The sequence below is a fragment of the Octopus bimaculoides genome, chromosome 18, assembly GCF_046866305.1.
Source record: "Octopus bimaculoides isolate indiv1 chromosome 18, ASM4686630v1, whole genome shotgun sequence".
Taxonomy (NCBI): domain Eukaryota; kingdom Metazoa; phylum Mollusca; class Cephalopoda; order Octopoda; family Octopodidae; genus Octopus; species Octopus bimaculoides.
The window spans coordinates 55,066,368-55,091,369 of NC_142945.1; the positions used below are offsets into that span (position 1 = coordinate 55,066,368).

Sequence of the window (25,002 nt, forward strand, 5' to 3'; positions counted from 1 at the left end):
GTAAAAGTCACTTGCCCAAGGTGCCACACAGTGGGACTGAACCTGGAACAATGTGATTGGGAAGCAAACTTCTTACAAAAATAGATAGATAGATAGATAGATAGATAGATAGATAGATAGATAGATAGATAGATAGATATAGATATATACATATACATATATATACATACAATATTTTTATTTTGGTCATAATTTGCCTGAAACCCCTGTTCAAGCAAAACTCAGAGTAGCAACAGACTAACTTAAACACAAAATAAAAATATTATTAATCTCTACAAACAGTATCAAGTAGTCTTTCTTCCACATATACTCTCTCTCTCGGTCTTTCACATATACTCTTTCTTTCTCTCTCTCTCTCCCAGCCTTTCTTCCACATACTCTCTCTCTCTCACTCTCTCCCTTTCTCTGTATGCATGCATGTATAGCCTTGTGTATGTACATAAAGTGAAAAGAGACTCAACCCCCTGCGATGATGTTCCTTGTATTCCAAGGGGTACCTCTAAATGCAAACACCACACACACACACATGAGAGGCAGCAGTCATAGTAGTAGAAATAAGAGGAGGAGACGGAGAAGGAGTAATGGTAAGAAAAGGAAGGTAGAGGAGAGTGAATTATTAGTTGTAATTGTAAACATTGTAGTAAGAATGGAGAAGAAGGGAAAGAGAGTGTAATTCCGTGAAAGATAGCCTGACCTTCTGAGCGTGGCCAAGCAATCAAATGTGTGCATTATTAGTATGAGATAGAATTCACAAATTATATAATTGCCTAATTACAATCTCCCATCAATTAGGTAAATTTCTAGGAAATTGGCTGACCTGAGAGGCTTAAAGGATATTGGTGAAGTGATGCTCCACTGGTTCAAGAGATAACACAATATCTATCTTTAAAAACAATACACACCTATCCTCATCATAACCTTACTGATGCTTCCTTTCGAATTCTTTCTATACATCCATCCTCCTTTCTGTCACCCCCATCTTTTATTCCTCCCTAACCTTCTTTGTCCCAGCATCATCCACAAGGAAGCTGGACACTTCATGCCAAGTTTGCACTAATTCTATGAAGGAAACATTAAAAGTATTCTCTATTGGAGAAGGACCAACACCAAGCAGCAGAAAGAGATACCACGATAGGTGAACTGCGATACAGAGAAGGATTACTGCACGCACACACTCACACATATATATACACACATACATACATAAATATATGGATATGGTTTATGTCAGCATAATCTAACAGTTTTGTTAAAAAAAGACTGATAGAGTCAGTATCAGACGTTAAAAAGATATGAGTACTGAAGTCAATCTCTCCGATGATACAACTCAAACCAGTGCCCCAGCATGGCCACAGTCCAATGAGGGAAAGATAAAGAAAACATCAATAAAACATTATCTCTTACCCCATCCCTAAAACTGGAAGAAGCCTGTCGTATATATATATGTGTGTCTTTATGTCCGTGTTTGTTCCCAACCACCACTTGATAACTGGTGCTGGTGTGTTTTCATCCCTGCCACTTAGCAGTTCAGGAAAAGAAACTGATAGAATTAGTACCAAGCTTGGAATAAAAAAGAAGTACAGGGGTCAATTCGTTTGACTAAAATTCTTCAAGGTGCTGCTCCAGCATAGCCACAGTCTAATGACTGAAACAAGTAAAACACAAAAGACATCAAATTAAGTCTAACCAAATATCAGAGTCTATCTTTTTCCTTATATATATAAATGTTTTTAGTCCCCAGTTAAACAGACTCTGCCAAATGGGCAGAAATCAATTGATTTTTTTTTTCTTCTTTTCTTTACACCATATACATGTTTACAGCATCTGAATAAATAGTCTTTCTACCATGTAGCACAGTCTATCAGTTTTCTTATTTATGCTGTTTACAGTGTTTGAGAAGACAGGCTCAGCCAGATGGCAAAGAAGCCCATTGTTTTCTTGTACATGTTCACTGTTTTTGATTAGTCTTTTAACATCAAGCAGATTCTATCTTTTTTCTTACGAATAAATAAATCAAACCAATAAAAGCAACAACAACAACAATAATAAAACAAGCCAATATAAATATATATATACATATGTATATATAAATACCATATTTGTAAGATTTCCAATAAGTTCCTTTAGAAAACTTTTTTTTACACTAGTGTAGTATTTACAGTATTATGGTTGAGAAGAAAACAGTGTTTTATCAACATAGCACAGGCATGGCTGTGTGGTTAAGAACTTCACAATGCAACCATGGAGTTTCAGGTTCAGTCCTACCACATGGCACTTTGGGCTAGTGTCTTCTATTATAGAACCACAACAATGAATGCCTTATGAGTAGATTTGGTAGATGGAAACTGAAAGAAGCCCATCATAGACATATGTATCTATATAGACAGACAGCTATGTGCATGAATATGTGTGTGTGTGTTTGCATATCTCTTTATCTTGACAGACTATGATAGTTGTAAATGAGTGTCACTGTCATACAAGCAGTGTCATCCATTTCCAAACATGTCTGGCCATTGGGAAGTGTTACTTTGTTGTTTGCAAGACTGCTGAGGGTTGGCAACAGGAAGGGCACATCTGCTTAATTATTATTATTATTATTTATCTATTCTCTTGTACATGCCTGGGAGAGGAGGGGTCAATGAGGAATCAGGGATTCCATGAAGGGGTCGATGGTCTAAAATGTTTGGGGACCCTTGGGTGAGACAGACTCTGCCAGATAGTAACAAAAAAAAAACCCTATTGTTTACTTGAATTCAATTAGATATTCTTTAACCGTTTTATAAAAAATCTTTTTTTTTTACATGTATTTACAATACTGGGTCCCCCCCCCAAAAAAAAATTACTTTGCCAGATGGCAAAAGCCTTTTATTAATTTTTTTTTCTTTTACAGCTGTTTAAAACAGTTGATAATATATATCGACATATATACATATACATATATATATATATATCATAAATATAAGGGATTAGCAATTGAGTTGCTTCTCCAACATACTGAAAATTTAGAAATAGCAGTCAAAGAACTACTGATTCTAAACTACAAATTTTTCTCTAAATTTGTAGTTTAGAGAAAAATTTGTAGTTTAGAATCAGTAGTTCTTTGACTACTATTTCTAAATTTTCAGTATGTTGGAGAAGCAACTCAATTGCTAATCCCTTATATTTATGATGATAAATGGTCTTACCGATAAAGGTTTTTTTCATACTGAACTACTTGGCAAAATTGTTAATTATTATTAATTGACGATTCCCTGCCCTTATTTCTTGTATATATATATATATATATATATATATATATATATATATATATATATATATATATATATACATATAATAGGAAAATGAAGAATAAGGCAGAATGCTAAATTGGAAGCATCTTTTAATAAAGATTTCTAACAGGGTTTCATTGCGACGCAAATTTTCAAGAAGAGGGAAAATGAAAATGTTTTTTACAAAGAAGTACAAAATGAAGAAAATAATATATAAAAAAATAACTATACCAAGACATTATATTGTCTTTGAGCTTTTAAAGTTCAATGGTAATCCATGTATATAAAGGTTGGAAAAATAAGGATGCATGGGAATTGAGAGTTGTGTTAGGTTTTAAAAAAGGGTTAAAAGTTTGTTAAGCAGGAAGTGTGGTGTGAAAACAGGAAGTGTGTGTAAGGGGAGATCAAGAAAAGGGAGATGATGTTTGCTGAATTCCATAGTGAATTGAATGCTGGGAACAGACAAACTTCCTGTTGAAAAAGAGTTCATAACTCTAACTAAAAACATTTGTCTCCCCTTACACACATTTCCTGCTTAACAAACTTTTAACCCTTTTTTTAAACTTAACACAACTCTCAATTCCCATGCATCCTTATTTTTCCAACCATTATCTACATGAATTACCATTGAACTTCAAAAGCTCAAAGACAATATAATGTATTGGTATAGTTATTTTTTTATATATTATTTTTTTTTATATATTATTTTCTTCATTTTGTACTTCATTGTAAAAAAACATTTTCATTCTCCTTCTTGAAAATTTGCTTCGCAATGAAAGCCGGTTAGAAATCTTTATTAAAAGATGCTTCCAATTTGAAATCTTTATTAAAACATGCTTCCAATTTAGCATTCTGCCTTATTCTTCATTTTCCTATTATTTCTCCACGTGCGGTTAACACAACCCCACTATTTACTGACTTATACATACAATATATAATAAAACAGTTGATTATATATATATATATATATATATATATATATATATATATATATATATATATATATTTCAAATAGTTAAACTTTTTTACTCTTTTGTGTCTTTCAGAAATACTAGAATTGATTTCCAGTTGTCACTGCATGAAGGAGATAAGAAACAAAAGCTTCTCTTCAATGACAATCTATCACATACTAAAATGCCAAGTAGCCTGATATTTCCAACTTGGTAAATTCAATACTTTTTTTTTTTGTCAAGAACACATTTCAAGCATTTGTGATATAAAATCATGCTCTGAGAGACAGAGACAGTTGGCATGTCTTTTTTCTTTTTCTTTTCCTCTCTGTACCTAAACAAATAAAATGCTAATTTAACCCTCCTGACACTAAAGCCACCTGAGATCATCCCCGATTTCTATGACACAAATCTCCCGTTTTTAAAGCAAACCAAATCAACACTCTCCGTTTCAAATACACAAGCTTCATAATTCTTTAATTCTTTTACTTGTTTCAGCCATTTGACTGTCGCCATGCTGGAGCACCACCTTTAGTCGAGCAAATCGACCTCAGGACTTATCCTTTGTAAGCCTAGTACTTATTTTACCTGTCTCTTTTGCCAAACTGCTAAGTTACAGGGACATAAACACACCAGCATCGGTTGTCAAGCGATGGTGGGGGGGGGGACAAACACACACACAAACATATACACACACACATACATATATATATATATATATATATATATATATATATATACACACATATACATATATATATATATATATATATATATATAGGAAGGGCTTCTTTCAGTTTCCATCTACCAAATCCATTCACAAGGCTTTGGTCGGCCAGAGACTATAATAGAAGACACTTGACCAAGGTGCCACAGTTGGATTGAACCCGGAACCATGTGGTTGGTAAGCAAACTACCTACCACATAGCCACTCCTGAGCCTATAATGACAAAATTATTTTTAATGTCAATTGAAATAAAGGCAATGTACTTCAGCAGAAATAGGGTAACAAAAAGGGTTAACATTAGAGATGTAACTGGATGGGAATATGGAGACGGGGATGGGGGGAGTCCGTTTTTTTTTTTTTAGTTGCAGAGAAAAGAGAAGATATATTTATTTATTTATTTATGTACCAATTCAAAACTAACTGGCCAAGTCTGTTTTATATACTTTTATTTATAAAATAGACATTAGAACTAAACACACACTTTTGAAAATAATAATAATAATAAGAGTAGTGGTGGTAGTGGTGGTGGGATTAGAAAGAAGGAGAAAAAGAAGACTACAACGACGATGATGATGGTGATGACGACATTTCTTACTTTTTGTGTGAATAATCAATCATGTGACTTTTTTTCCCCTTTTTGTTTTGTTTTGTTCTTTCTTACCAAATATTTCTAAAAGCTTATTCAATTTTCATAACACAAGATTTCTTAAGATGCCTAGACATTTTATTATATAGCAACATCTTATCAAGTGCGTACGTGTTACCAAATCACCTCTTCCTCATACACGCACACATACATATGCATATATATATATATATATATATATATGTGTGTGTATGTATGTATGTAATTGAATTAATTTGAAAGAATAAAACATGCATGATTTAGAAAAGTCATCTGGCAGTTTCTTTAAGTAACCAAAATCTAAGTAAAGAACAGCAACAAAAATTTGGAAATTCATGATACCATTTTAGAAAATGTCATGTCAGTTGTGGAAGTGTGTTAAGTACAGTTATGAAACATTCCTTAGTTCCAGAACGAAGAAAACACACACCATTCAGAAGTTTAATCGGTGCAAATGCCATTCCAGTATTTGGGCAACAGTTAATGAATAGTGAGGGGCAAAAAGATTTTTTAAAAAAACGATAAAAAAAAAGAGGAAGCATTTGCAATAACGCCCCCCCCCCCCACCTCCTCCAAAAAAAAAAAACATTTCAGAAAATAAAAAACACTTTTTGCAGAGAAACTTTTCTTAAATGGAACAGAGTCTTAGTTTACAGTCAACAAGAGAGATTCAGTGTGGAGGTGGTGATGGTGACAATGATGATGATGATGCTAATCATGTTTTGTGGTGATGGGTTGGTTGATAGATTAAACACAAAAAATTTACATAATCTTAAGATGGAAGAACTTATTCAACAGTCATAAAATTTTTTATTTTTGTACTAAAACTGCAAAAGAAAACCTACTAAAAATTCTTATTATGCCATGCAAATAGTACATGCATTTCATCTGTCTTTACATTCTGAGTTCAAATTCTGCCAAAATTGACTCAATTAAGTACCAGTGAGACACTAGGGTCGATGTAATTAACCATCCCCCTCCCCTAAATTTCAGGCCTTGTACCTATAATAGAAAGGATTATTATCATCATTATTATTTGCATGCCAAGCAAATAATAATAATAATAATAATAATGCATTTCATCTGTCTTTAAATTCTGCCAAGGTCGACTTTGCCTTTCATCCTTTCAAGGTTAATGAAATAAGGACCAGTCAAGCACTGTGGTCGCTGTAATCGACTTACCCCCTCCCCTGAAATATTAATGTCTATTTTTTTATGTTCAGTTATGATAAGAACAATCTTACATTAATCTGATGGGTACACTCCAAACCTCTGCAGAGCACAAATTCACCATTCTAAAATAAGAATATTAATGACAGTGACTTTGAAACCTCAGCCAGTTTAAGCCATCATCAGCAGCCTAACGATGGCTTAACTAGTTGAAGCTTCAACTAGTTACTGCTAATAATTTTCTTGTATAGAATAATATTTTTGTATATATTTATATATACAAAACAGTCTTCTTTCACTTTCCGTCAACAAGAACTTCACACATAAGGCTTTGGTCATCCCAGGGCTATAACAGAAGACAATTGTGCAAAGTACCATGCAAAACTATATCACCATCTCTAAAGATAAAGTTCACAGACTCCACAATCTCCCAGAATTGTCATTCTTAATAACACTCTGGTTCTTTTCAGAAATTGTAAACAATAGCTTTGTTGAAACACTGGTAAACTTCATCTCCCACAACAGGTGAGAAATAGTAAGTGTTAAGATTATTATTACCTGAACAGCAACAGAGAGAGGAAGTCTCTTTAAAACATTCCTCTCTTATTCACAATATTTCCAGTTTTTGTAATCGTTTTATCTATTTATTTATTTTGTAAATGTATGGCTGTTTTCTTATCACAGTATTTTTCTTTTATTCTTTTACTAGTTTCAGCCTGTAGGCTGTGACCATGCTGGGGCATGTTTAATATATCTAATTATTATTATTATCATTATTATTATTATTGTTGAGGCCTTCATGCTGTTAAAGACTAATTCTTTAGATTCGCTTTTGTCATACAGCTAGTAATAATGTCTGCTAATTTCCTCCAGGACTTCCTTTAACTCAACTTCGAAGACGAAGTTCGAATTCTTTATTTCTTTCTTCACTAGAATCTTATGAAAATATTGCAGATGTGACGTATGAAGTATTTCAACAAAGTAAAAACCATTTACTGGCGCCATATTATTTGTTATCAAATAAATACACTGTCCCATTTTATTGAACACAGAACTGACAAGGAAACTTATTCCACATTTCTATTAGGCATTCTTAATTAGTCTTTAATATGACACTATTTCAGATTAAACAGGCCATCCATATCTTTGTCGTTTTACTTCTCAGGAGAATGGATTTTGCAAAAACATATTGACATACTTTCTGTCTGGCAGTTTGGCTATCTGTCTGCATACACACACACATACACATGCATATATATACATACACACACATATATACACATATGGGTGTGTGCGGGTGTGTATATATATATATATATATATATATATATATATATATAGAGAGAGAGAGAGAGAGAGAGAGAGAGAGAGAGAAAGAGACAGACAAATAGACAGAGACACACATATATATGTATACATATGTGCACACAGACAGTGGTTAAGAAGCTTGTTTTGCAACCATGTGGTTGTAGGTTCCGTCTCCACTCATGGGCAAGTGTCTTTTACTATAAACTCTGGGCTGACCATTGTCTTAACAACTTGATAACCTGTGTTGGTTTATTCCCCCACCCCTTAACTTGGTGGTTTGGCAAAAGAGATCAACAGAATAAATACCAGACTTGAAAAATAAATTTATTCCGGGGATGATTTGTTCAACTAAAACCCTTCAATGTGGTGCCCCAACATGGGCTCAGTCCAATGATTGAAACAATAAAAGTAAAAACAAAAAAAAATGATGATATGATGATGACCTTAGGTAAATTCTTTAGAATGTTCTGATTGCATAAATAAAACCCCTTAAATATACAGACTTTGTTTTGAGAAGAAGAAATGCAAAACTCAATTTCTTCAGTAACGTGACTCTGTTGAAGTTTCTCAACTTCAAAAATAAACATTCTCGACACTCTACTTAACATATCAAGTTCTTTACTTTTTGACTTTTCTTTTTTTTTGGTAAATTCAAATGCCTCTCTACTTTGTGTGTGTGTTGATGTGTAAGGTGATATTTGAACTGTTTGAAGCCGACCATTGCTCAAGATGTTAACCGTTTCCTCGTAATTAGTTTACACATTCTAGATTTTATTCCTGTCATCTGAGATGAGGAAGTTAACTTAAAACGATAAACAACTCAACAACTTCACAAATAATATATTCTCACCATTCTTTTTGTCATGGAGAGAATCAAGGGCTGAGCAAATGTGAATATTGGTCAAAGATCTTGGAGCAGATGTTCTTCAGGCAGCAAGACTTCTTCTGAAGCTTTTTTATTCTTTTTCAATCGGTGTACAAGGGTACACACACACACACACATGACAGGCTTTTTTTTACACCTGCCAAATACAAGGCTTTGGTTAAATCGGGGCTACAGTAGATAGTAGATGTCACTTGTCCATGGTGCAGCACAGTGGGACTGAACTCAAGACCACATGATTGGGGAGGGGGCAAGCTCCTTAAGCACACAGCCATGCCTGCACCTTATGTGAGAAGAAACAGTGAGGTGAGGAAGTGAGAACACCCAAAGAAGGTAAAAATTAATATAAGCTCTTCTGCAGACTTAACCAATGTCATAACCCAAATTGGTTTCAACAAACACCCTACCTATTTTTAAATGGGGGGTGGGGGTCATGTATTTTAGGTCCTAAACCACTTGATCAACAAATGACGTAAAAGAAACAGGATGTACGCCATTGGATGAACCAATCAAATTTTCTCTTTTGTTTCTTTGACTGGCTCCAAGCTAGAGATTTACTCAAACAGAACTAACCAAAGAAACGCACACAACAACAATGAAAATCTATAATTTTTTACAGAAGCAATTATATATTGATTTCAGAGTTTGGTAGGTGAGAAACTGAAGTCCTATATATTGTTATTGATATGGAGGAAAGTCTGCAACACAAACTAATAAAATTAACTGCAAAGTTCATCATTAAATAGATGGTAAATAAAGCAAGAATTAATTGTTAATAATGTAGTCAGTTGGGCAGGGAGGGGCAGGGCTAAGGTCTTGAGCAGGTGCACCCAGTCTGGTGAGATCAATGCAGTTAATGCCCAGTTTCGATTCCTGGACCGGGTGATGTGTTCTTGAACAAGACACTTCATTTTATGTTATCCACTCAGTCCATTCAGCTAGGAAAAATGGGTAATCCTGTGATGGATGGGTGTCCCATCTAGTGAGGAATATATATGCCAGAGAATCTGGGAGAGTGGCCGTATGAGCCTATAGCTTGAGAAGGGACCTTTGATCCATTTCTCTTTTTTGACTTTCCCAATGGGTTTGTATAGGGCCAACACCCTTATCTAAGCAAAGTGACAGAAGCATCGACGACAATTCAAAACCAACAGAATCTGCGCAAGGACAGCCCCAAAGTCAAGAACAGGGGAGAAAAGTTATTGATGGCTTTATGCTCCACAGCGAGTGAAGAACTTACCAAAAATGAAGGTAGCATACAGTGGGGTCAAACTTAAAAGTGACTGATTGTAAAAAAAAATTCTTGACCAGCAAAGCCATGACAGTGCCCAGTTTGTTTTGTCTTAGGAAAACCCCTGAATCTCATTAATTTCAAAATTTGAAATCATAGAAATAAAGAAAGATTTGAATCAATATCTCCATCTTAACTTGTTTTCCTCTTTCTTTCTTGGAACACTTTCAAAACCTCAATTTTTTTTTTGTTTTTTTTTTACCTATGGAGGTGGGAGAATATCTATGAGTCTATAACATCTTCTTATTAGAATTTCAATAGTTCTTCAATTTCAATTTAACTGTTTACTCTGTCTCAACCACTTAAATATAGTTGATTATTCTGACAAGAGGCAAACATGCATGGCTGAGTCAAGAGGGTAACAGACAAGCAGCTGAAAGGTCAGCAAGTCTACGACAGGGCCACCGTTATAAGAGGTCAACATATATATAACCTAAACAAACGCACAAGTTTTGAAACATGTCCAGCGTGTTTGTGGGTGTGTTCTGTGTGTGTGTGTGTGTGTGTGTGTGTTTGTGTGCGTGTGAGACTATGCTGATGACAATGACCATCATTATTCTAACGTTCATTTTTCCATGCTTGCATAACTCAGACAAAAAACATGGAACACATCACGAATTCGTATGTCATCCTTATATATCTATGCACACACATTCAACTGTAGTGTTATGACCCCTGGCCAACCAATGCCTCATGAGTGGATTTGGTAGACGGAAATTGTGTGGAAACCTGTTGTGTGTGTGTGTGTGTGTGTGTGTGTGGAGGGGGTTGTTGTTGCTTACATCCCCCATAATTTAACGGCTCGGCAAAGAGACCAATAGACTAATTACCAGACTTCAAAATAAGTCCTGGGGTCAGTTTGTTTGACTAAAACCCTTTATGGTTGCAGTCCAATGACCAACATAAGTGAAAAGGTAAAAATAAATTGACTTCTAGCAACAGTTAATCCTTTTCTAACCTTTACGAACATAGAAGACCCACACTCTTCCACTCTAACCTCAAATACTCTACCTGGACAATTAAGAAGAGAAGAAACATATGTCCTGCAGTTACTATTGTTAAAACAACAACAACAGCTGCCACCACCACCACCCAACTAACCAAAACAAAACAAAAAAAAAAAAGAAAGAAAGGAAAGACTGGCAATTGTTCACTGTACCATTTACAATCTTTCAGATCCAATTATAAATATGTAAATGTTCAAATAAAAATATAAAAATATATTTTTTTAAAAATCAATAAAAATTAAAATTACCTTAATTATACCATTTGTTTCAATGGAGTTAAGTACATTGCTGGTATTGCAATAAATACATTGAATGGTGAGAGAATAGACAGATTTATTGTGATGGCATAATAAAGATAACGTTCACCCACCCTCCCACACACATACAGAAACTGATAGTCAATAAATGGTTTCATTTAGTAAAGCTATTTACAAGAGTTGCATAAAAATATGTCTCCATAATCCATTACAACAGTCTTTCTCATAATCACATCACCACGGATTTAACATGGATAATTCCAAACTGATCCAAAAGCCAGTGAGATGAGGTTGCATGCCCCTTTCATAGATAATCACCTCTCACACTAATTACATCATTTATGAAGTGGAAACCATTTTTCATCATGGACTTCCATTTCATAGCTGTCATTTCTGTTACCTGTCCCTGTATATCTATCAATCGCATCTAATACTTGGTTCCCTGCCAGATATTCCACAAGATAATATCCAGCAGTGAAGAATCTTATTGGTGCTATAAGCTTTCTTCTTTCATATCCATCAAGGCCACCTGTTCGATATAGAACATGCTACTCAGAGTTTGTTCTCTCTCTTACTACTACTTTAACTGATTGTCTTCAGGGTTTTAGACTGTTCCCCTGCCCCTCCCCTCTGGTCTGACTTTGAGCTGACAGATTTGTTAGCACGCCAGTCTTTGTTTAGATAATATCTCTAAGAGAGGGAAATTCCGAAATAAAACCTGCCTCATTGCTCTGACTTGTTTCTGGGTTATCTGGCTTTGGTAGGTGAGAGCCTTAGCAGTGTTGGACAAGCTGTGGTTGGCTTCAGATTTTAGCACAGACACTGTAGTCAGCCATTGCCTTTATCATCCAGGATAAAATCATTTATCGGTGGTGGCCATATTCATCTATCATGTATGTATAACCCACAATAAGCATCTGAACAGTTTCCAACTGTTCAGAGGTCGCAGAAGGGATCCTCCTCAGTGCAAAGACAATGGTGGATTTGAGCTTTGGTCAATGAGTTCTGCTTATTCTGTCTCTTAGCAGTTAAGCAGTGAACCTGGACATTTTCAAGGTAATACAACAAACTCACAATCATGGGGATTTTTCTTGTGACATACAATTAGGAAAAAGAAATATATATTTCCTGCTATGCACTATTTCTCTTTTTTTTTGTTTGGTAAACAAATGGAAAGCTACAGCATAAAATAACCTATAAATATAAAGGTTTCATCATTTAATCATCCACCCCTTGTTTGTTTATTTATATTGCGATTTAAGCATATTATCTTCTTGTTTCTCTATGTGGAATCATGTTTAATATACAAAACATATTAAATGTGTTTCCAATGTATTTAACCATACACCATGGAATTCCAATGAAAGTAACACCCCATGGTTCTACCATGGGGTGTTGTTATTAAGTATTCTCTTTATTTGCCTAACCTGCATTCCTTCTCTCCAACCTGATATCACAGACGGTAATAAATACATCAAATTATGACAGATCACAACATGTACATCAACATATTATATTTATATGTGTGTGTGTGTGCATGTAGGTATACATAAGTATGTACATACACACACACATATATATACATATCCACACATGTATGTACATATATATGTATATATATATATATATATATATATATATATATATATAATTCATATATATTATACATACATGTGTGTGTATACATAAATATCTACATATAAACATATATATATATATATATATACACACACACACATGTATGCATATATGTGCGTTAGTGCACATACACACACACGTGTGTGAGCTCACATAAACCCTCCACACATCCCCACACTTATATGCTCGTATACAAGTATTTATGTTGTGTGTGTAACTGCAGCGATGTCTTATAAATAGATTGCTCCAATAAATACAATAATAAGCTGCTAAAAATAAACTATGACAGCCACTATCAGCGAAGTTGAGGAGAAGTTAAACAAATATACATACATTCAGATATCAACCGATGTATAATATAAATATTATAACCAAATTATAGTGAAATCACATTAAATAGCACTATAGATAGAATATTAGAGTGAATTCATTCCTTCGTTCATCTCCTTATAAACAATATTAATAGATGCCATCTCACTCGTATGTACTGTCTGGTCTTTGCAGATTGAAGAAATCTTTCAATGCTCACTGAATGGCATTGCTGTATTAAGCAAGGAAGAGAAGAAGCAGAGGTCAAATTGCACCAACTTTCAATGTAACTTGACCCCAAGTTTTACTGCAATGTCTGTCATGAGCAAAACAAGACAAACAGAAAAAAAAAAACAAACAAGGAAAATGAAATGACCACTGATAGAGCATAATCATATACGGACCGCACCAGACAGATACGAGATAGACTTCTTGGTATTTTATGGGTAGATTGAGTTACAATACTTCAACATTGTAAACAAATTGCCAATGACAAATTGCACAACTTTGAATCGTATAAGAAGTGGGCCTCATAACCCGATGGTTTATTATCAATGTCATCACCTGAAATTTTTGTCATGTAATGTTTCCAGCCTGAAGCAGTCCCAGCCCTCTTAAAGATGTGTACATTAAGAGTAGGATTTTTTCTTTGTTTTTTTTTTGTTGTTTTTGTTTTTAGCTCAGCACTATGAAACCAAGGAAGCATCCATCAATTATATAACACTCCTGCTGCTTACCTATGTTGTTTGTTTGGTCTTATGATGGCTGTGATCAAACAGATGTATGAACAATGGCATTCGAAGCATGAGTGAACGTTTTGTCTTTTTGTATATAAGGTTCAGGCATGGCCTTATATATATATATATATATATATTTGCTTTCAAACCACATGGTTTTAGGTTCAGTCCCACTGTGTAGCACCATGGGCAAGTGTCTTCTACTAAGTGTAGTACTATATAAATTAAAATCCTGATAAAATTTCAAACTTCATTATTTTCAAAATTATTTCAAACAAAGGAAATGTGTTTCAACAGAAATATGGTAACAAAAGGTTTTTAATCTTGGTGGCAGTGTTTTTTTCATACAAGCCAAGATTCTTCAAATGGCCCTGTGAGTGGGTCAATTCATCTCTGTAAACAGCAGGAGCACTGTATTTGCTGAGTGCTTTGTGAGAATTTAAAACTTTCCTAAGATTTGAAAAAAGAACTGGAGCTATCAGGTTGACCTGACCTAGATACATTATGAAAAATAACGTCCATCCAATAGAACAATAACAACAACAATGAGAACACCAACAAGAACAACCACAAGAACACCAACAGCAGCACCAGCAGCAGCTGCTGTTGCCGTTAGAAACTCTCTTTCAACCAATTCCAACTGCAAGCTGGAATTTCTTTTCTTAGAGCACCAACCAGTTTTCTCGTTCCGTCTGGGCAACCAGGGAGTGGCATTTTCTCTTTAGTGGTGTTGGAATATTGACAAATGGAACTACCATACATTAGTAGAGAGTTCACAGTTGATAACAGTGCTGCTACTGATGCATCATCATCATCATCATCATCTCTGTTGTATACACAATGATGACGACTGTCATCTTCAACTATGAACCATGCAGTAGTAATGTATATTGGTTCCAGTTGCCAAGATTCCACCACAGATGCTTCCCACCTGATACCAACATACAATGAGTAGAATGACTAACATCTGGAGAGTGGCTGCTGCGGACAAGTTTTTGCTTCCAACCCACAGTGACAAACACCATCTTCTTCTTCTCTTCTTCACTCTCAGATAAAGTCAAAGCCCCAGCAGTAGATTCTTTCTTCCCTCTGACAACTGAACTTAGCAAACATTTCCGTCACCTCACTTATACACTTCATTGTAATTCTTAGGTAGAAGGCCATTGGATTTTTCACTTCACTCACTGTTTAAGAAAGGCACGAATATTACAAGTGCCATCTTCACCTTAACCCCTAAGTATTTAAACCATCCATATCCAGTCCAAATATTCTACCTGTTTATGTTCAAACCAGTCAGATCCAGCTTCTTACACCTACCCTACAATGTCATTCTAAAAATAAACAACCACATTATTGAACTCTCAAAGCTACGAGATAATTCATGATTAATTTAAAAGCATAAAATTTGATAGGATAATCAGAATGTAAAAAGGGTTAAAATCCTTTAAGTTTCCAACCTTGCAAGGCGAATGCTTGGGGAATCGATTTGAGTATTCCGTCCTTGCTAAATTAAGACAATATAATGATGGTTTCTAGTTTAGACACAAGATCAGCAGTTTGGAAGAGGAGGGTGTTGGTCAATACCACTGCTCCCTCTCCCCACCAGCACTTCATTGGTCTTTTATTTTATTGACCCTGGACAGATGAAAGGTAAAATGAACTTTCGTAAGATTTGAAATCAGAATGTAATTGTAAAGAGTCACAAAAAATATGGCAATGAAATTTTTGATGACACCCTAATGATTCCAACAGTTGGCCGATCCCAGCGCCACCTGGACTGGCTTCTGTGCCGGTGGCACATAAAAAGCACTCACTACACTCTCGGAGTGGTTGGCATTAGGAAGGGCATCCAGCTGTAGAAACACTGCCGGATCAGACTGGAACCTGGTGCAGCCTCCTGGCTTCCCAGATCCCAGTTGAACCATCCAACCCATGCCAGCATGGAAAATGGACATTAAACAATGATGATGATGTCTGAGAATAATATAAGAATGAGAGACATCTGTAAAGAGATACGATACTTTTGGAAGGCCATTGTGTGTGTGTGTGTGTGTGTGTGTGTGTGTGTGTGTGTGTGTGTGTGAAACGCAAGACTGCATGACATCTGGTGTTGCTTTGTTTACACCCATGTAACTGAGCAGTTCGTTAAAAGGGAGGGGTGATAGAATAAGTACCAGAGTTAAAAGTATAAACACTGGGGTCAATTTGCTTAAGTAAAACCTCTGAAGTAGTGACTCCAGCATGGCCAGAGTCCAATGACTGAAACAGGTCAAAAGTAAATGACAAAGACAATGACGATGATGATGATGTAAGAACTTGAAAAAAAAAAAGAAACTCTTGAATCTCGCAAGCTGTGTTTCTTTTGTTTGATAACAAAATCATTTTCTTTCTGATAGGGAAGACAGTTTCCGGGGTCACTCCAGTTTGATTTGTTTATAGACCAGTAACAGCAGCCAATAACCAGTGCTGTCTGAATTGATAATGTAGCGTTAAATAAATTAGGCTCAATGCACAGTTACAAGCTGCACTCTGCACACACACACACACACACACACACACACACACACACATACATACACACATATTGAGATGTTGTCTGTTACAGTTCTCATTAATGTTATCAAAGAAAATAGGAAAAAATTAAGTATTAATATTCTGAGAATATATTTCAGTTGACATTGTGAGAATTATTAATTTAATGTTTCTTGCTAAAAGTTTCCATCATAATTCCATGCTAGGGGTAATGTGTATGGCTTATTCTCTCTTTCTATTCTTAAACAGCTCACTTACAGCTAATTACCAGAAATATATATATATATATATATATATATATATATATAGGAAAATGAAAAAAAAGGCAGAATGCTAAACTGGAGCATATTTTAATAAAAATTTCTAACCGGTTTTCATTGTGAAAGCAAATTATCAAGAAGAAGGAGAATGAAAATGTTTTTTACAAAGAAGTACAAAATGAAGAAAATAATGTATAAAACAATAATATATAAAAAAATAAATATACCCATACATTATATTGTCTTTGAGCTTTTAACCTTTTTTTTAAACCTAACAAAACTCTCAACTCTCATGCATCCTTATTTTTCCTAGCATTATATACATGAACTACTATTGAACTTCAAAAGCTCAAAGACAATATAATGTATGGGTATATTTATTTTTTTATATATTATTGTTTTATACATTATTTTCTTCCTTTTGTACTTCTTTGTAAAAAACATTTTCATTCTCCTTCTTCTTGATAATTTGCTTTCGCAATGAAAACCAGTTAGAAATCTTTATTAAAATATGCTTCCAGTTTAGCATTCTGCCTTTTTTTTCATTTTCCTATTATTTCTCCACGTGCGGTTAACACAACCCCACTATTTACTGACTTTTATATATATATACATATATATATATATATATATATATATATATATATATATATATATATACATATATATATATATATATATATATATATATATATATATTGTGTCTTGAATTTCAAACTCAATACTGGTTTTGAGCAAAGTCAATTTAAATTGAAAAACACAGCCTATAGTCTTTTCAATTCAGTTATTATATCAGCTGAAAATAAGAGAGATTCTTAAGATGATCACAGCCTTTTCCTTGATTACAAATATAATCAGTGGTTGTTTATTGAAGAATAACAGACAGTCTCCTTTTGAAGTGAAGCTATAAATTACGGTGGCCAAAACATGGGTAGCTTTTATGATTTTAGAGTGGTAGGAATAAAACCCAACATATAAATAGCCGTTCCTGGATCCAAGTCCTATCAGATCCTGAGTTTAAACTCTCAATATTTATCCTGCCATCAGTAAACAAAAAGAGTAGACTGGCATCCACAGCAACATAAACACTGGTGATGAGCTCAGAATAAGATCAAAACAAATCAGCAGTTGTTACCCAGGAAAATAGAAATATTAGTCACATTATTTTTGTTTTTCTCAATGTAAATCTAATTAATGCTTTCTTTACAAAATGTGATAACACTAACTTGGTCTACTAATTTGCAGAGTCCTCTAAACAAGACACTCATAAAATAATGCAATGCCAAATGTTTATTTCAACTTGCAATGCTGTTCACATCTATATTAACATTTCACAAATCCAAATTATTGCATAATCATTCTTTTATGACTTATTCATCCATGCTGTTTATTTCATATCATGTTATTTTTCATTCGGTTATTTAATTGCAATTAATTGTGGAACAAAATTTTATAAATTGATGAGTTAACTATTATTTTATTTGTCACATTTGTTTGCTTCATAAATTAATTCTACCAAAAAAATAAAAAGCAAAAAGAAAAAAAAACCAAGCACAAATGCTAGCCAAAACATGTTTCTTCAGCGGACAAGTGTCTGCCCTAAATATACAAAGTCGAATATAAAATATTAAATAGCTGGTTAAACCAACAAAGTATTAATGACCGACCAACTGAAGAGCAATGGTTGTTGTTGGTTGTTGTTGGTAGAAATACGACAGACAACAAAATGGAAGTAAACTGCATTGGTTTCAAGAGTCAAAGAGTCAGGAAATATGTGACAGGGGGGGGGGGGAGTAGGTGGCGAGAGTAATTAGAGCCGAGCATTAATGAAATGTGTGTAATTAGGAATATAATGCAATGAGGAGCAGACCATGTAATTAACGATGTGGAAATCCAGCATATGGTGCTGTATCAGTGATCAAAACATGATAATTTAATGAGACAACAATAACAATAAAGATAAGAAAAATATAAAACAAAAAGTGTATTTGTGAGAGTGGAAGTAAGAGAGTAGTTTTAGACAATGAAAAACAGCAGAATGATGAAGATAATAATGGTAAGGGAATCCCAGACACTGTTTTAAGGTTGTATATTTAAATAACAACCAAACGTAGAGAATGTTAGAATCGGATGAGAAGGAATGAAAATGGAAATATTTGCTGGCTGTACAGAGACTGAATATCCAGTTGCAGGCAGAGTTGCGTACAGACCTACAGATACGTATGGAGTAAAAACCAACTGTATGCATACACACACACAAAGGTATCTGAAAAGTAAATAAACACTCCTCATTTTAGATGTGTGTGTGAGTGCATGAGATATATATATATATATATATATATATATATATATATATATATATATATATATATATAAAGGTGGCAAGACACAATACACAAGTGAGCACATAAGTGCAAAACAAGGTGGAAAAAATCGTACTCAAATACCGAATGTAGAGTAATATGCTTTTTATCAAAGCTGTAAAATTATCACAAAAAGTGTTACTCAGAGTTTCATGTTCCTGTTCATTGGACAGTTATGATGAATACCGAATATATAAATATATATATATATATATATATATATATATGATGGACTCCCTTGTTGTAAACAACAGATGGAAGTTCTGCAATGTCTTCTTGAACCTGCTCAGATGATTTGTATATAGCCATCAAATGTTTGTGTTGTATATTAGGTCACTCCCTCCAACAAATCAACATTACCTGTACAGGTGCACAGGTGTGCCACATGTCAGACGTTGAAGCGATTGCAAAGCAGCACAAAATTAAATGTTTTGCTTAACAACACAACGCAACCACCCAGTCTGGGAATCAAAACCATGATTCTGAAATCATGAGTGCAACACACAAACCAACATAATATATACATATATACATACATATATATATATATATATATATATATATATATTATATTTAGAACCCATTTGCTCTCCAAATTAAAAACTGCTTTCTTCCTTGTTTACAATTGCTTCTAATTGAGTAATATGCTATTTGCAGGCAAGTATTTGGTAATCTCAAACGTAATATTATACTACTACTACTACTACTACTACGATTACTACTAACTACTACTTCTAGTAGTAGTAGCAGTAGTAGTAGTAGTCGGTTAGGATTTTCTGCTTAATACACAGTGATTATTAACGTACTTCAAACAGGATGACGTGTATCTAAACATCAATGCTTTGGATTAATAAATAATAATAATAATCATTAATAGTTATCAACCAAACTTCAATTAAAACTGATAACAGCTTGAGGATGATTAAAATTAATATTTCCTCAAGACAATTAGAGATGCTTGCATTGTACAAGGAGTTTGGCTATGGATAATTAAAAAAAAAAACTATTAAGACATGATGTGAGAAAAAGATGACCTTTTATTTATCTTTAATTCCTAATTGCTCTCAGTTACTGCACTGTTGCCATGCTGGAGCACTCACTGGCTTGCTTCCTTGCAAGGTTTTGGGTTCAGTTCCACTGTTCAATAACCAGTGCTGGTTTGATCTGAGTACATCCCTGCAACTTAGTGGTTCAGCAAAGGACACTGATAAAATAAGTACCAGGGCTGATTTGTTAGACTAAACATTTCAAGACCCTACTATACTGTGTAGTCAACAAGATCAAATACAAACAATGCACATGCATGACATTAAAAAATACAAAACAGCAAAATTTACCCATCACACCCTGTATATATACATACACACACACACACACACACACATATATATATATATATATATATAGCCAGATGGACCGAGTGATCTAAGAGTAGGTCCTGCCAGCAGATACATTGTAGCTGAAATGCTAACATCCTACTGAGTCAGGCAGCTGCAGTTCTCTTAACTTATATAATCACTGGATTTTTAATTAAAAAAATTTTCTTCTTATTCCCCATTGCCCCACTCTTACCCCCCAAAGATCCTATAAATAAAATGGTAGGTTTTTGCAATACGGGAATCATGCCAATTTTATTAGAGTGCGATGTGTCATCCTACTTTCAATCAATTCAATGATGAAGCAGAAGGCAAACAAATGTTGTTTCCCAAAGTCACAACACAATGACTGTAATAAATACAGAAATAGACTAAAGTAACTATTGTTTTCTATACAGATGCTGTCTCTGGATTATTTAATCTCTAAACAATTCTGTTTACCCTTTGCTAATAAAATGTGCAGCCTTGTTATATTTAGTGACTCATTATTCATTTCTATACCAAGCTATGCTTTGCTGAAAAGATTTAAATAAAACCAAAACATGTCTGAAATCATCTCCCTTGAGCACATGCTAGGAAAATAAAAAAGTTAATCACCGACTTATGAAATTTCCTTGACTTTTTTTCTTTTTTTTTTCACTACATATTTCCAGCATGTGTTAACTTGCAACAGTTTAAGCAAAAAATAGCATCAATCTCATCAGTCTTGACAGTATTTCGCCTTCCATCAATCTCAGTAAATAATAATAATAATAATAATTGCATGGACAGTAGACAAACTAAAATTGGATAGATAGAGACTGTACAGAAGCCTGTCAGTTGGATTGTAGCTGTAATTCATAAGATTCAGCCTTGTCACACAAACTGTCATATTGATTCTGCCTGAGAATTATGTTGAGAGTTCAGTATTTGTATCTGTGGGATACTCAGCCACTTATGTTAATACAGGAGTAAGTAATTCAGTCGATCAAACAGTTAAGTCTTCATCATTAATGTCACTGCTACCACCACCACCACCACTGCCATCACCTCCACCACCACCACCTCTTTATTTCTAACTTGTGATGCTGCAGCTTTCTCAATTACTTCTAATTACATTTCACAATGCTTCGACTACATCACATTTATTTATCATAACAAAGTCCAACTTTTTAACCACAAAGCCGTTGCACTACATCATAATTCCAGAAACAAAAAAAAACACAAAGAAAATTGTAGTAAATCACTCAAAAACGAAACAAATGTATAAAACAAAGAGAAAAGAAAAAACACACAAGCAATTCTGTTACCAAAATAGGCTAGTCGAGACCCAAAGTATCTTTTGATCTCAATACATCTATCAGTCATCATCAGTATTTTAATATTGATTTTTCCAGTGTTGGTAAACATAAGGTGAGAATTCTCTAGAGTCCACCAACATAGCTTCTCTAGCAGTTTTCTTTTTTTTTTCACCATTTTCTTTCTTTCTTTTGAAGACATCGCTTCAAAATAACATTTAACTGAAGTCCTAAATTTACTTTCCATCCATCCATCCAACCATCCATCCATCCAATCATCCAACCATTCACTTTTAGTCTTTGATTATAAACGATTCAGTTTTCAAACAGTAAAACCGATTCGACTTTGATTTAGTGCTATAATGAGACAGCATCTAAATGGACAGCATTTCTCCGACAAGAATTTCATTAAAGAATATTTAAGCAAAAATAGGATGAATGAGTTTAAAGAGTATTCACGTAAAAATAGGATGAAAGAGTTTTAGATTATAAATAAAAATTGTATCTATTGTAAAGGAGCGAACCATTGTTGTTTGTAAAGTTTTAGTGTGCGTGTGGAGGAAAAAAGTAGAATGGAGGGGAAAATGTCAGCGACTTAGTTGAGATAATATCGGCATTGATAGAATTAGTAATGTGTCTGAGAGAGAGACTTTGAAGAAGAAGAAATGAAAGCTGTCATAAACAATGATATGGTTTAGTTCTTTACTTCAAACTCTATTATTCTAAACAGAAATGTTGTTGTTCTGTTATTGCATTCCCAATGAACTGATTAATTCTATGTTCCTCTGTCAGTTCCAGATTGAAGCCAGTTCACTTCAATTAGTTTGCAATTGCCCTTGAGAAAGGTGTGAACATCACAGAATCTCGTTAACTACCCAATAAAATTCCTGACCTTGGTTGTTGTCGTCATCGTCATCATCACCATCATTGTCGTCTTTAACATTTTCATCATCCTTATCATTTTTATGTCTACTTTCCATGCTTGTATGGGTTGGACAGAAGGTCACAGTTCAAATCAGGTCTCATTTGGAGGGAGTTACTATCTTCCCAGAAATGTCATAGGAGCATATCACACTCATAAGTTTTATGTGATGTGATTTGTATGGGTGAATGACCTTTTAACCATCAACCTTTTTACTGAGTTTACAGGTGAATTTTGTCAGAGCAGCAACACTAAAGAACAGGGCTAAAGAGGTCCCTCAACCTTATGTTATCTTTGCTTGTTTTCCTACCACTTTACAGAATGTCCCCAGTATTTAATTTGTTTTAAATCTGGTACTTATTCTATCAGTCTTTTTTGCCAAACTGCTAAGTTACATAGATGTAAAGACACCAACACCAGTCGTAAAGCAATGGTAGTGGGCAAAGACAGATACATACATATATACAATGGGCTTCTTTCAGTTTCTGTCTACTAAATTCAATTCACAAGGTCTGATTAGCCCAGGGCTAAAGTAGAAGACGCTCACCCACCCAAGGTGCCATGCAGTAGGACTGAACCTGGAACCATGTAGTTGGGAAGCAAACTTCTTATTGCGCAGCCAAGCTATACATGTGTGTGTTATTTCACATTGAAGTGAATTAAAGTTATATGGGGAAAAACCCCATTGAATGGCATCGCTAGGTTGAGTGGAATAACCTTTATTTATTCAAAACTGAGCTTGAGTGAATTGCTATTCAATATTTTTTATTCCAAATCCTGAAGAATCGGGAACGAAAATCTCCAATCAGTGACTCACATAGATTCATCAGCTTTAAATAAATAATGCTTCATATATATATGTATGTATGTATGTTGTATATGTATAAAACCTATATCTGTCTGTATATATGTGTGTGTGTATATATCATGATGAGTATCGTCACTTTTAGAATAAAAGGAGACTTCCATGCAGAGTGACAGTGGTGAATTAATGGAAGATTGTTACATCAGAATCAGCAGGCAATGGCAACTACATTCTATTGATCCCTAGTAATAATAGTTAGCTTCTGTAATTTTAGATAAAGCACTCGAGTGACAATGAACGATGAGATTAAGTTAATAAACCTATTATTATTGTTATTATTATTATTATTATTATCACTGTGTTCACTGTAGTTAATCAATGTGTATGATTCAGACAGTAGTTAATTCTAGCCTGTGTTGGGAATAAGATCATTGAATTTGGGAGCAGCTCATAAAGAGCGTTTGTTTTGTGATGTTTTTGGCTTTTGTGTTTGTTTTGGAATTATTAATGACAACCAAATGAGTAGATTTCTATCAGAGCAGAAGATTTCCATTGATCAGGAAAGTAAAAGAGAGTCCCCTTTGTCAATAAGGACGCCTGCTAGACAAAGCTAATTAAAGGGTCAACAGTTTGTATTCCATCACTGGTGGTTGAGATGTGGCCATCACCAAAATCTAAAATAATTAATTCTTGCTATAGATAAGGTACCTTGGGCAAGTTTGGCTCATTGGTCTTTAGCAGCAGCGGCAGGAGTGTACAAAAGTGGTTTGTTAGTTTGAAGTGCCAATTCCAAGTAGCTCCAATGGGATCAAGAACAGATATGACATTTCATGACCTTTGTTTGCGAGCTGTCTTCTTGGTTCATTGGAATTCACACTTATGAAGATAACCATTCTATCGATGAAGAAATCAAAGAGTGTCAAATTAGATGATTTAAGAGTCAACAGTTAAGAATTCCATTACTGCTGATGCAAAGCAGTATCCATGACCAGAGCAAAGAAACCATTCTGATTTCCTGCACGTTGGCGGTGGAATCTGCGACACTCCTTACCAAAATCTCAATAACAAAAACCATACAATGTTTATGTGTACATAAATAAAACACCCGTTTATACGAAATGACTGACTCAACAACTCCCGTCACTTGGCCGATCAGTATTTCTGTGCCAAGTCACACGTTAGGGTGGATGACAAACCACCAGGCAATTCAAGTTGTCATTAACAGTCAACTATGGGAATAGCAAAGGTATTTAACTATCAACAGTACAGTCCATCTAGCTGTAAAGAGGTACAACA

General features: G+C 34.4%; 1 protein-coding gene across 2 annotated transcripts in view; it reads right to left on the reverse strand.

Moving 5' to 3' along the window:
* The window catches only part of LOC106882935 (uncharacterized), a 148,033-nt gene that overhangs the window by 101,564 nt on the left and 21,467 nt on the right, over window positions 1-25,002 (reverse strand). The window lies entirely within an intron of this gene.